The 15,376-nt window shown below is 39.8% G+C and overlaps 1 protein-coding gene across 3 annotated transcripts in view; it reads left to right on the forward strand.

The window, feature by feature from the left end:
* rabgap1l (RAB GTPase activating protein 1-like) overlaps nt 1-15,376 on the forward strand; it is a 97,132-nt gene that overhangs the window by 38,304 nt on the left and 43,452 nt on the right. The gene's annotated exons all lie outside the window — the stretch shown is intronic.

Consider the following 15,376-nt stretch of genomic DNA (forward strand, 5'->3'; position numbering starts at 1 on the left):
GCTTAGCAGCTTGGTAACTTTCGGTAAAACTGGCAGAAACTAAACAGAGAATACTTTCTGTCAACTGACACTAGTGACTTTACTTTGGTCCCAATTATCCATCGTTCATTGCATTACCAGGCTTTAGGAGTTGGGTATAGTGTCTAAACAGACAGAGTTAATGAGAGTTTGGCACCCAGTGATGGCTTTTATTCTATGCTATGTGTCATAGGTGTTGATCAGATAGAAAGTAGTGTCCCCATGGTTTTCACAGCTTTTTCATCTGACTATAAGTCATTAACCACCCAATTAGAAGAAAAACTCCACATTCTATCAGATTCACAAAACAATCCTCAGACATCAAACGTGACTAATTCTATTTCCCCCCTGTGACATTTTGTTAGTGTTTGTCAATCAAATTGACCTTCTACTGGATGTCCCCTCATTTTCTAATGTATGCCTGTCATTAGCAGATACAAGAAAACTTACACTTACCTTGGCTCATATACCTGTTTAAAGATTGTAAATGCATATGTGAATTTGTAACTGGACGAACACACAAAGTGACAATGATGACAGCCATTATGCTGCTGATAAATATCCGATTGTGTTTGGCCTTGACTGTTCGAGAGGAAAGTGAAAGGTTCTTTTCTGATAAGGTTTTTTGAAAAGTATTCATGATGCACTGGGTAGGTATTCTGCCACTACTGATAAAGTCACCAATCCGACAGTTGGTTGAAACTGAATAATGCTGTTTACTCAGACCTTCTGCAAAACATACTAAATGATCAGTCAATGAATAGCCATCTTCAACAGTAAGATGTCTAGCATTGCTCTGCATAGATAGTTGTGCAAAACTAACTTCTACATGACCACGTTAGGCCAAGGACTGTAAAACTTCAGAGAGGAGTTGTGAAACCTTTAAATCAGTTAAAATCACCAAAACTGTAAATATTTACAAATCTATACTATAGACAGTCTAGTTTTTTCGTACATTTTAACACATTGCCTACCGCAGTAGTGTCACCTGGGTCAAATTGTCCACAGATGAAGCTGCTTCCATTGTTGACCAATTTAGATATAAGATGATTATAGTTGGTCATCAACGAATTGGTGTATCACTAAGGGAAAAAAAGCACCTTATATGCCTGGTTTAACACAAACGCTCTGTATCAAGGACCTCGATACAGAAGGGTTAGTGTTGAGGGCAGTGAACTGATGCTCTTGGTAGATAACTAGCCAGCACAGTGTTTGCCCCAAGGGTACCCTTTGGCATAAAATAGCTCATCAGAGCCAGAGTTCCCACCATTGGTGTGACATTCCTGATATGGCTGTGTTATGAGTATTCTGCTAACAGTTTGATGCATGAGTGCTTGTGACATCCATTTCAAACCAGTAAATAAATATTGCATCCCTCTTCCCCTGTGTACGGAGGGCCATGTACACTGGATAGTGAACACAGGATAGAACTGGCAAAATCATCAAGAGTTATTATCTAACTACGTATTCCATATTTTTATTTAAACTTGTAATTGGGTAACCTGCCTGTATCACATGCAGATTAGGATATGTAGCTTGGTTTGAGGTGCTTTGCATCAGTGGCACGGCGTTATCTTTGTTAAGGTTGATGGTGGATTATATTTCCTAGCAGCAGTGATCAGCGGCTCAGGTTAATGTGACCTGATCTGTCTAGAGGTTGCTGTGAGGTTAAAACTTAACTGATCTGAAATTACATGCTCAGTTGTGATAAAGGTGTAAGGCTATCAGTTGCTTATCTTGTGATGGGTTTGTTCTGGTCTGGTGAATGAACACAGTATTTGGTGTGCACTCGTCACATAGCCAAACCGAACTGGGAGTCTCACTTAAAAATTGGGGAAAATAACAGTGAATTTGAAGCTTGGGTTGTGAAATGGATAAACGAAACAGATGACTGTGCTGAGAGGAGCAAACTAAAGGTTTGGGAGTCCTTAACTATTTGTATTTTTTTGAAGAAGGGGTTTTAACTTAATTCTGCTATAATAAATAGATTTTCTGTTCTTGTAGCTAGGAGACTGTTTCCCAATCCTTGGTCTTTTGATAGACAATGAGCAGATGATGTGTGCTGGTGAAGCAACCTCCCAGACTGCCTTTGGTTATGATTCTCACCCTTTGCTTCAGCACAGTACTATAGTCATTCCAGTCAATTTACCTTGTACACATTCCCTCGATCATTGGATCAGTGTCAAAATGTAATTCATTTTGCAAGAATACAGCCACGTACTATAGCCAATGATTTCTCTCTTTGCTTATATAGTATTCCGTGCTTTAGGCCTTGCTTGTTGTGTATATTTGTCCACGCTAGAAACCAAGTGACCCTAACCCAGTCCCTTGATATTGTTACTGTTGTTCCATTCTTTGCTGCTGAACAGTACCCAGTGTTAGTCACTTTAAAGCCGCATTAAGTGATTTCTTTGACCACTAGAGGCAGAAAGACTCTGAGCCTTTTCCTTATTATATTTAAGTCACGTGTTTGCAAGCAATTTTGAATTGACCCACCCAGCAGCAACAGATCTACATTAGCATTCCAGTAGAGTCTTTCTGGCCACCTTATGAATGTAAGTAAATGTTGTTTTCAAGCCAATCGTCTTTTGGGTTACTCACATGCTCTATTTTCTTCACCAGCTACTTGTTTACTTTAGCGCTTTGCTATTTTGCATGAGGTTTGTAACGTGCAGTCAACTTGAAATAGTTATGTGCTGGTAGTTGCTGCCCATGGTTAATACTGTATGTGCCAGCATTGGTTTGGTTTTGTTGGTTCAGACAACTGAGATAACCAAATCGTTGAGGTAAAAGCAGCTGTGTAAAGGGGTGTTGAGTCTCAGAGAGATCATCAGCATTCATCACCCTTTAACATAATCAGGAATTATTTGATTCATTGTTAATATTAAAAAAGTATTGCTTTATGCAGCTTTAATGCAGTACAGATTGTTCTGTATACGTGCCTAAAGATGTATTTTGTAGGAAAAGTGAAAAAAAAAAAGGTGCTGAGAAGTAATTACTGTTACATGGACATGCTGCACTTTTTAAAAAACTTTTTCCAACTACATGAACACACCTTTTACCTTTTTTAGGTTTATCAAGGTATATATGATTTCATTTTCCATGACTTTGAGATAGGGTTTCCACTTAAACCAATAATGGGTCAAGTCAATCATTCATCACAGTCAAACTGACTCCTATGTTCAAGTGGGTTAAAGTTCGATTATCTGACATCTACATCATATCTGTAAGATACGAGGAGACACCAGATTTGTCTGAGTCTTGTGATTTCCCTTTTTTACCTATATGAGCTAAAGAATAACAGTAGGAAAACACAGCCTAGCCTTGTGATTTCTTTATATTCATTTTGATAGCTCGAGTTTTTTGTGCTCTTTTGGAGCATAGTGCCGTGAGTTAGTAGATGAGGTTCATTGGGTCTAAATTAGTGCTGTATTATCATTACAGTCTGGTGACAAACAACAACACAACACTATATATGATGGGAAACAAAATTCTGTGATGACCTTAAAATACAATAGCTTTGTTGTTACCATATAATGTGCAAGTTGGAATATTCTATTAAAGTTGAGATTACAGTATTTGGTCAGATGTTGCACAAATATGCATTCCTTTTGTTGGGCTTTTATTTTGTAGAAGGTTATGTAATGTATGTGTCTTGGTTCAGGGTTTCAAATATCCAAAAGCCATTAATTGAATATTTAAAACAAATAAATTGTTAATATGTGTCTGTATTACACTGACCAAACTGACGTGTTTAGAAACTCAAAACTGTTCAAACAAGTTGTCCTACTTTGAAGTGAATTGATAGGGACTTTTATTATAGAGAGATTAGTAAAAAGTTTAATTAAAGGTCAACATGTATTTATTTATTAAATTATGTTTATACCTTTACACAATATACTGTATATGGGTATACTGTATGTAAAGTGTGTGTATGTTTTTAAACTGCTGTATAGCCAAAAGACAATTCTGAAAAAAAAATCTGACAAAGGTGTGGCACACCCATTTGTGTTAAATCAACTAGGCTGCTAATGATTTAAGTAGGAGGCAGAGTGTGTTAAATTACACAGTATCTATTTTTTTATTTTGAAATTGTCAAAGGTTATGGTTTTGCTGTTGCTGCCAATCCAATAAAGATTAAAAAAAATAGTAGACATTGACATTTGTGAAGTCGCTTTTGTGAAATATGTGTGCGTCTGTGCTGCCAATCACCATTTAGCCAGATCTCAGCCCTCTTGTTTCCTCCTCTTGGCTTGATATGTGGACTCGTGACTGATTCTCCTGACTTGATGGGATCTGTGCGATAAGCCAAAACCTGCCTCTGCAAACACTTTTAAGCTGCCTTTGAGCAAGATGGTTTGAGAGAGAATTATTCTTTTAATTAGTTAGTGTTTAATTATCAATCTAAGTAAGATACCTGTGTATTTGCATGAATAATGCAAATCTAGTGACAAGTAAAATGTATTTAGTTTTATCTTCTATCTGATAAGCAGATCAAATGCCCAAGTTATGCGTTTCCTCCTTGGAGAAAAACTATCTAGGATAAAATGGCCACCCTGTAATTTTACAGCCATTTTGTCAGAGAGGGAAACCCTTTGGTGGAATCTAAAGTCACTTTCCAAAGAAGTTCTGGCTCCTGAAGGTTGCACCAGAAATCCCAATTTCTTAACCTTGCAATTTAAAATAGATGAATAAGAGGAACTCAAAGGTGGGACCTGAAGATTAAGACTTGGAGAGAGAGAAAAGGTGGCTATGTGGGTGGTTAGGTAGTATGGGTAATTATCAATTGTCGGTAGTGTCATTAAACTTTGTGATTAAGTATTTTTTTAATATATTTTTTGTTTTGTTTAGCTTGATTTTAATATATAAATGACAATAAAAATCCTGTTCATTATATTTCCACACCTTTTATGAAATACATTTTAAATACAATTTTACATTGCTATAGAATAGTCTAATTATCAGCAAGATTAGCCACTATGAAATTGTTATTTTGAGCTACATAAACTTGTATCCAGCTATTTATTCCCAGTGCTGTGGAAAATGCTCATTGCATCAAAAATGTTGCACGGCATAAAGCCTAAATACACAATCTTGAGTCCTTTCATTGTTGGTGTTGATCCAGTGTGTTTAAGTTTCATTCCAGCAAACACTTTCAAGAGCAGGCAGTTTTGGATGCTGTACTAGTTTTTTTTTATCTTTGATATGTAGATTTGGAACAAAAATCTGTATGTGTTCCTCCTTCCAAAGAGCACTGGATCCGCTCACAATTAATCAGCCAAACCAAGAACAGCATCCCGGGCCAGGCCTGCTCAATATTCATGGCTGACACTATATCAGGAATTCCCTTTTATTTCCACAAATGGCAGCACTCGCCTCACTTCCTCTTTCCCTTTCCATCCTGCCACTCTCCTCCTCCTCTTTCCGTCCTGATTGAGAAAGGACCACCTGACCCTCTTTTGAGGCTGGGAAGTCATAATTGGAGGGGAAGCCAGTTCCTGCCTCTGTGTGTTAATGGTGAAGCCTTGCGGCACCCACCAAAAGCCTTTGATGGCATAAGGAGGACACACTCCTGCGCCCACACACCAACACTCCCTCATACATCTTGCATGGCCTCAGTCTTTGAAAACATCGGCTGGCAGCCTGAGAGCTGACAGGTGTTACCCTAGTCGTAGCCGGCTCTATGTCCTTACAGTAGATTATGTGCAGTGTTTAACTTAACATCTATTTAACCATTTACTAGACTGAGGCTGCATCATTTCTGTGTGAGGCTGTACTGCTTTGAGCTAATTGTCAAAAGGGGATCATTAGGATCTCTCCTCTGGGAGGCGTGGATGTTTGTATTTGCATGATTTTATTTCAACCTGGAATGAACGGAAATGGATCAATTAATTGCCTCCAATGTGTTTAAAAAGTGAGCATGCTTGCACCTATTCAGGAAAAGCACATGCTCACACCTTCACTTTATAATTATAATCTTAGAGAGAGAACTAACTGAGCCCAACCCAAACCCGATGTTTTCCCTGATTATAGTTTTGCACATTGTGACCAGGCCAATGTGACCGAACCCACAATTTAGTGTCTGAACCCACCTCGACCCAACAAGTTTGTTCCTTCCATTTCATCATTGGACTTGATAACCTTTTGTAGACAGGCTCTCTATCCAACAGTGGATGCTTGACCGAGAGCTTTCTGTCCCATATTGTCTAAGTGCTTCGACTCTCCCAATGTGCACGTTGGTTTTACCTGTTTGCTAGTAAGGCTGACTGTTCCACTTTCAGTTTGGAAAAAGTCTGATTCTGCAATTTTCACTTATTGTCCTTTCTATCTCTGTGGCATCATCATTCTCTTCTTGGTTCTTGCTTAATGCTGACTACACAACTAAGGAATTCTACCTGACCCTTGAGCAACATTTCATCTCCTGGCTAGGGGCAAGTATGAAAACCAATTAAGGTCAGGGTTATTATTTATCTGCTCGGCCTGTGATTGGACCAGATTGGTTTAATTGCTGATTTATTGCTTCTATCTTTCTGGTCACCTAGTTAAATTCTTCTTTCTGTATATTTGAACTGATTCTTTAATTGAAATATCAGAATTGCAAGTGCTATACCAAAATTGTAGAGTAAACGTCGGCCATGTTGTTGTGATGCTTAAAGGTTTGGAAAGCGTCATAAATAATACAGGCCATCATACATTTTGTGATACACACCCAAACCTGTTTGTGTCTGTGTATGAATACAAGCCTCCTCTAAGTGTTCTCAGTTGTAAACCTCCTGTGCTTTTTCTGAGGTAAGCACATTCAGGGACATTTATCGCACGCACGCACGCACGCACACACACACACACACACACCAAAGACACTGAGGGGGAATCAGCATAAACAATACAAAACATAAGCAACTAATAATAAACATATTTAAATTATATTGGCTGAACTGTATGTGAACTGAAAATTTGGCGTTTAGGTTAAGATATCTGTTTTTTAAATAGACATATATGGTGCTTGCTCTTAAGTGTAGTTTCTACAACAAGTGATAGTTTAGTTCATATCCCTTTCATAGTTCATTTAGCATCGTACTGTCAATGCTAAAGTGAACAATTATCTCATATTTTTTATGATTTAGTCATAATTGTATAAAGGCTTGGAGGCGCAAATTTATTCAATATTTTACAAGTAAAAGATGAAATATAAGAACTTGACAGAATCTAAAATTTAGAATGACAGCATCCACAGCAGTAGCTGCGGTGAGTAGCCAGTTATTGATTCACTTAAACAAATGTAATGATCATTACATCTGTGATAGACTGCTAGCAGTGATCTACATCACCACCACGCTCAATCACCTCTCCATTCTGTCATTGCCTCATGGTCAGAGGCCCTGAATAATTTAACAGCAGTGGATGTACAGAGACACATCATAGTGAGCACTGTGCAATTTAAATGAAGATCATGACAAACTTGATTTGAAAATCTAAATTAACATAAAAAAGGAAACTAATTGAATTTACTTTAATATTTTATTTTTGACATGTAATCATTTTTTAAATACATTTAAGAAATATAGACATAATCACCATCCACTTCCGACGGAGTGATGTCCCTGATTCTTATATCATGGTAAAGCCTCTGAGGTTTATTGTGAGAGAGTAATTTAATACAGTTTTTATCTTCATTTTATTGACATAAACACAAAAACTGTTGTATTTTCAATGTAACAGATGCACTATGTGGGTTTTCTGTCACATGCATTAAAGCAAGTGAGGAATGTAGGCTTTCAAAAGTCGTGATTGCCCATTATAGCTAACTAATGTTGGTCAAATTTCCGGTTATCTGAGAATCAAAAGAAAGGAATTAATTTGGTGTTATTGCAATCATCCAAGTTACTTCTGTGAAGGTATCATAATGATAAATGAAATTGTGTCTAATTTTATGCATTTATGTGTGAAACAGAAGAGATATTTTAATTGTATTTGTCTAATTGATCCTATTCTTCTCTTCCTCGTTGACTCTGTCAGACCACTATGATCACCACTGCTGGCACTTTGAGCCATGGACCACAGTCTGTCTTTTGTATAAACAGAAAATGATTTTATTTTGACATAATAGAGCTCATTAAAACATTAGCTTTTGAGCTGCAAAACTTTCACTCGCTGCAGCGCTAAAGGAACGTCTACATTTTTTTTAACTTTTCTTCACATAATTTAATTTGCACCACTATTATTGGACTAGCTGTTCATACATGCAAGGCACAAAGACAATCACCTTGAAGGACAGTGGAGGACAAACATGTTTTCTACTGGTCACCTCCCTGCAGACCTCAGGTACTGAAGCTCTGCCAGCAGATGTACAGCCAGCCTCTCTAATTTTCTGTTAGGGCATTTTAGATAAATTAAATACCATAAATCAGTCAAATTACCCCCTTGGCTCCTTAGCATATTTCCTTCCTTCTACCTCGCCTGTTTCACTCTTCCTTTATCTCCCTCTATCCTGAGGTTGTGTATAGGCAATTATTCAGTAGTGAGTCCAGTAGTGGCCTCAGGTCATGGTTGATATGGCCAGTTCTTTCTCTGTGGCATTTAGCCCGGCTACGCTTGGACTGGAGGAAGGGAAGTGAATGAATTGGATAAAAAAAAAAAATAATAATTTGGGGTGTAAACTAAGTGCAAATAGCCATAAATGTCCTGAATCTCTTATTGCAATGCAAGAAGACATTATTGTGATACTACCTTTTTTATAACTGAAACCACAGTCAGTTATTTCCACAAGCCGTCTTATCTGTAGAACTACGTGTTGGCCGCACGTAATATTTTGTGAGGGACACCTGTACACCTGCTTAGTCATGCAATTATCTGAGCAGCTAATCATCTGGTGGTTAATGCGATGCATAAAATCATGCATGTCAGGAGCTTCAGTTGATGCTCATGTAGAACATCAGTGAGAAGGTGTGAAACTCTACATCAGTGAACAGAAAAGTGAGGCTGCAGTGGGCACACACTCACAAAAACTGGACAGTTGAAGACTGAAAAAAGAAGAACCTGTAGTCTGGCTCGATGAATCAGGATTTCTGCTGAGGCTCACAGATGGTGGGGTCAGAATTTGGCGTCAAAAGCATGAATCCGTGGAACCAACCTGCTTTGTGTCAACAGTCCAGACTGGTGATGTTGTAATGGTTTGGAGAATGGTTTCTTGGCGCACTGTGGGCCCCTTAATGCCAATCAATCATTGGTTGAATCCCACAGCCCATCTGAGTATTGTTGCTGACCATGTGCATCCCTTTATGGCCACAATGTACTCATCTTCTAATGGCTACGTCCAGCATAATAACGCAATGTCACAAAGCAAATGTTGGTTACAGTGAACATGTGTGGCCTCTCTAGTCACCAGATCTGAATTCAGTGGAACAACTTTTGGGATGTGTTAAAACAGGGGATTGGTGCCATGAACGACAAACCTTCAGAAATGATGTGATGCAGTCATGTCAGCATGGACCAGAAGCACAAAAGACCTTTTCCAACAATGTGGAATCCATGTCTTAAATAATTGAGGCTGCTATGAAAGCAAAGGGAGGCCCGACCCAGTAATAGTATGTCGTTCCTGATCAAGTGCTCAGTGAGTGTATATTGGCAGCTTGGACAATAGCTTCCTCAATGCAAAGGGTGAGGTCGAGAATGGAAAAATAGAAGAGTTTAGAATTGTATAATGGGTACAAAGAAAAGAGGGTAAAATAAGCAAATCTGGTTTACCTATTATCTGGAGACAATTCTAACTGAAATTGCTAGACTGTACATAAATACATTTATTAGAAAATGTTATTGTCATAAAAATGTACAATGGTGAGACATCTATCCTCTAGTTTCATACAAAAGAAGATGAATTCAGTCCCTACTTTTAAAGGAATATTATTTCTTCAGGTGAGCTGTTGTCCTGTCTCTCTGTGTATGGAATTAACTGCCAGATATCCAGAGCCACATCCCTGGTTACAGTTGAGTGTCTCCATTGTCTCCCTGATTTTTCCCAAATGAAAATCAGGACTTAAGAGGCAGTGTGTCGCTATGGAAACCCTGAGTCTGAACGAGCAACAAGGTTTCAGAGAATTTATTTGAGGTTCATAAACAATGTGCAATTACAACAAGATTTTTAACAATGGCTCCAAATAGCAACATCTGATTTATTCATTTGCATGAGCTTTTATTCAGAACATGCATTTGAAGTAAAATTGTGTCAGTGAAGGAATCTAAAAACATACTTCCTGGTGTGTTTGTTGTTGTAGCTGCATCTCAGGACTGCACAGGCTTTTATTATTAAGGTAACATGTGGATTGAAAGACACTGCCCCATCTCCACGTGCAGACAGAACAATTCACACGTTAATAAATATGCACACGCACACTAAAGTCTCTCCGTCTTCTGTCATGGACCCACTGTCTGACCCTGCGCTCCACCAGTTTCATCCCTGGGGATCTTCTGTCTCCGCATAGTAGAGATTCGACTCATAGCCTCCAGTAAAAAACACAACACACAGAAAATGACAGATACCTGGAGGGATGCACTTAATCCGCTGACCTCAGTCAGTGATGCTCTCTGTGTGTGCTGCAGAGAGAGAGGACCAAAAAGTACGGCATGCTTTTCACCGCATGCGTATTCTTCAATCATTTTGCAAAGGCACAATTTTGTGCACTAACCTTTTTGGGTATTTGAACATCTAGGTGACTCAGAAGTAAGGGATGCTGAGAGAAATATAGATTGAACTCAACAGTTAAACAAATACACCCTCTCTTTCATGCTCCTTCAGATGTCCCACCCCTCAAATAAATGGATATCCATTGCCAAAGCATTGACTCCAGCAACACAGCTGGCTGACCAAAAGAGAAATATGGTGGAATCCAGAGGGTTTTTAATTAGGGATGGAAGTGGACACGCGTCCTCATAACTGAAAGGAACAGATATTATAAAATAAAACAAACAACATAGTATCCAACACACAATGGTGTTGGCCAGGTTGTGGGTTAGCAGTCTGTCCCTCCAGTTGCTGCTGCGAGTCTAAAACGCAGAGAGGCCGAGATGATTTCCCAGAGCCAGCACAAGTCTGATAATTTAATGATGCCAGACAAACAAATGTGGCACCGGTACGTGCTTGCTGACCAACCAGTTGAGATTAGCCATAGTTAACCGTAAAAACAGCCCTGAACTGATGGCTCTTTGGCAAAACAGAGCAACCTACATTTATCTGTCTTTGTGTCTTACAGGGTTTCCATAAGGATATATGGACGAGCTAGTTAGTGAGATTCAGGGGCATGCCGATTCATTTTCTTACACGATTGTTAACATGCTGTGAATAACTACAGAAAAATTAGGAATCAGATTTCTCCATCTGTTGCAAATTATTATCCTTTTGATCAATTAAGCTTTGGGGCTATTCTTTGTCCCCCTGCTGCTGTCTATTGTGTCATGTGTTTCTCTGATGTTTTGGCTTGCCGCCAAATTTACTGCAAGCAAAATTAGAAATTTGTCCTTTTTGCTTTCTAACCGAACGCTGTGTCTGCAATTCCGACTCCACAAATTGAAATGCAGAACCAGCCGGACCATTAAAATGCCACGGCAGCGATACAGAGACAGATGAATTTGCAATCTGCCAAGTGGGCCAGCTGTTGCCCCCCCCCCCCCTCCCTCCTCCTCCTCCCTCATCCCTCAAACCTCCAGGGAAGCCTCCAGAAACTTCCTCGCCAGCTACCAAGGACAAAGGCCTCAGGGGGGAGCTGATTTTTAATTACTGGACTGCCTTCCTCTGAATATCACACCAATAGATAATCTCACTGTGTCCCGCAGAAGTGAATAGAAATGAGGAGTGTTTGAGGGAGCCAGGTGTGTCAGCAGCGAGGGGGGGTGTCATTAGTAGGTCTGGCTCACTCGCAGTCAGTAAAGACTTTGAAGTTAAAGTGCCGTGTGTGTTTTTCTTAAGAATTAAATGCAAAATAAGGCCGAGGCATTTTGGGGGGTTTTGGACACAAAATCCTCATTAATCTGGGATTTGGGAAGTTTTTTAATGACATTTAAAGGTCCTATATTGTAGAAAGTTTTATTTCCAATTTTTTTTGGTTTTAAAGCAGATCTAGGTGCTTTATAAATACTCTGAAAGAATCACAACGCTCAACTCAACTATTCGGAAACTCAACAGTAAAACTAACCGTCAGGACTTTGTGAAGAAAGTGATGTCAGACAAAATAATGGGCATAGTTCCAACTATGTTGAAAATCACCGTCTAATTGAATTTACCTGCTAACATCAGTAGTTTGTGCCTCAGTCAGCACAGGGTGTTCTCCTCAGACCTTCATTTTTTTAGGAAGCCAGGAGTTGCCTCAGTGGAAATTAGTGTCAGACCTTTAAATTGCCTAGAAAGCATTTCATAATAACCTTCACAAGGATGTAAAATATAAAAACAACTTAGCAGATTTCCACTAAATTTGTTTGTAACGCTGTGGTATTGGTCAGAGAATATCCTAATAGACTTTAGTGTGGATCCAGGGGGCAGACACATTCATGTGAAGTGTTTGTGATCCAAATGCAGTAGGAGTCAGATTCAGTACTGGCCTTCCATAGAAGAATCTGTCGTCTATCCAAAAGATGAAGAGACTCTAATATTCTGTAATTTAGCAACCAGTCTTATCTCACCATGCCTCCCTCTCTGCCCTTTAAGTAATTTATCCTTCCCTTTATATTCGTGCTAACTATTCATTCTCTATTATCTCGATTCTCATAGAATCTTTATCATAACAGAACCCTTCGGTTTAAATATCTTTGATGTCCATAACAAAAGAAACAATGCTGCTTCATGCGGACTCTTACTTGCAGGACCTCTGGGATTTAGCTCTTTAACCATGCTGCTGGTCCATCCCCGTCTCTGTTCTCTGACACGGCCCATAGCGCAATACTCCCCAGTCAATATGATACCAGGCTCAGATGGCACATTCGCTCCCTGACTCCTCTCTGAGACACGGTGTCAAAGTGCCTTGAATGTGTGCATTTGATCCACCACTTTGCCACGTTGAGAAGGGGTAGAAAACCCTGATGAGCCTGCTGACTGAGGAGAGGATCAATAATTAGGTTAAACACTGAATGGAGATGAGTAACACATAAGCAGTGCTATAATTTGTCTCATTGGCTTGAGGATTGTGTTTTACTGTAAAACCTGCTGTGAAACCTGCAGTCGGGAGCTGTTAAACCACCTACGCAAATTTAATTACACTGTTTTAATAGAGTTGAATTGAAATGATGCAGGTTTCTGTTCAAAGTTTTGTGAATTTGAATGGGATAAAACTCAATATGTTGATGCTGATTCAAAACTAGTACAACCCACTTGTTCTCACACTTTCACATAACAGCAGGGAGCTGCTGGCTCGCTTATTCAGAATATTCTAGATGAATAATATCAGCTGGTCTGCAAATAAATTACTCTAGTGGTGTTTGTTTGCGGTTGACCAGAGATATTCCCACCACAATATCATATTTGCTTTCAGGAGGCTATGCTGAAATGTCTAATGGTATGTGGTGTATTATTTCTTTTGTCAGGAACTGTACGTTAGGGCTATTGGCATGTATCGGAGAATACAGTAGGGGTAGACAGTATTTATTAAATCCTCTATTGTTGTTAGATGTCATGTTATAATACAATGTTAAATCCGGATTTATCGCATTTTCTGCATTCCATCTACAGACTGGAAATATCTTATCCAGTGATCACAGTTTTTCTACGAGTGGCAGTTTCTGAAGTTGTTACGTAAAACATTTTGTTTTTCCTGTCTGGCTGTGTTCCCTCCTGTAATTATTTTGCACACAGAGTTTGACTTTGTATCCAGCAATCTGTCTTCACGGTTGCCTCCAGTGGTTTAACGCCAGCAGCATCATCTCTGATTGGCCGGGCTGTCACTTCAGGACTTTGTGTGCTCTGAGTGTGCAGCTGCCTGAACCTGGCTGGCGCCTTCGCTCCCACCTCATTGGTTTTGCAAAGCCTGGCTGCCTCTGTGTCGAGGGGTTCACCAGCCAGCACCCGTGGGCCCCAAGCATCCACACCAAGGAGTTACATAACTGTGAGAAGGGAAGAGTAACTTAATAGCTCACTGCTTCCTCCACAATGGTATAATAAGGTGATGGAGCTGCCTCAGAGTTTCTACATTTAAATTGTTATGCCTCCGTGCCGGCGACAGCCAGTTGCCGGAGGCATTGTGTTTTCGGGTTGTCCGTCCCATTGCCGTGAACATGACATCTCAGGAATGCCATGAGCTAATTTCTTCAAATTTGATACAAATATACCAAAGGTCAAGGTCACCTTTCCCTCACGAAGTACACTCCTGATCAAAATCTTAAGACCAGTTAAAAAATTGCATGAATTTGCATTTTGCACTGTTGGATCTTAGGAAGGTTCTAAGTAGAGCTTCAAAATGCAAAAAGAAGAAATGGGAACAAGAGACCAAAAGTTGTGAGCAGGCAATTTATTGAAAACAACAATTTAACTCAAATAGGCTGTTCATCAGCTGATCAAAAGTTTAAGACCACAGCCTTTAAAAGCCAAAATCTGTGCAAAAATTTCGATTCCATGTCATTTCCCGACAAGTAATCACACTGTGAAGATCTCTTGATGGCAAAGGCAAAAAAGCTGACCGTCTTTGAACGTGGTAGGATTGTTGAACTGCATAAACAAGGCCTCTCACAACGTGCCATCGCTGCTGATGTTGGACACAGTAAGACAGTCATTTTGCATTTCTTAAAAGATCCTCAGGGTTATGGAACAAAAAAATCAATTGGTAGACCCAAAAAAATCTCACCGGCGCTGAGCCGGAGGATCCGAATGGCTGTCCGTCAAGACACGGGACGATCCTCGTCCCAAATTAAGGCCATTACTGGTGCTGACTGCAGCCCAATAACCATCAGACGGCACCTGCGAAGGAAGGGTTTCAAAAACAAGAAACGTCTTCAAAGGCCACGTCTCCTTCAACGCCACAAAATTGCCCATTTAGACTTTGCAAGGGAGCACCAAACATGGGACATTCAAAGGTGGAAGAAAGTTTCATTCTCTGACGAGAAAAAATGTAACCTTGATGGTCCTGATGGCTTCCAACGTTACTGGCAGGACAAGCAGATGCCACCTGAGATGTTTTCTACGCTGCACAGTGGAGGGGGCGCCATCATGATCTGGGGTGCTTTTTCCTTCAATGGAACAATGGAGCTCCAGGTTGTGCAGGGGCGTCAAACAGCAGCTGGCTATGTGGAGATGTTGCAGCGGGCATCCCTCATGACTGAGGGCCCTCGTCTGTGTGGTAACGACTGGGTTTTTCAGCAGGACAACGCTCCAATTCACAATGCC

The sequence above is a fragment of the Limanda limanda genome, chromosome 9, assembly GCF_963576545.1.
Source record: "Limanda limanda chromosome 9, fLimLim1.1, whole genome shotgun sequence".
In the NCBI taxonomy this organism is placed as follows: Eukaryota; Metazoa; Chordata; class Actinopteri; order Pleuronectiformes; family Pleuronectidae; genus Limanda; species Limanda limanda.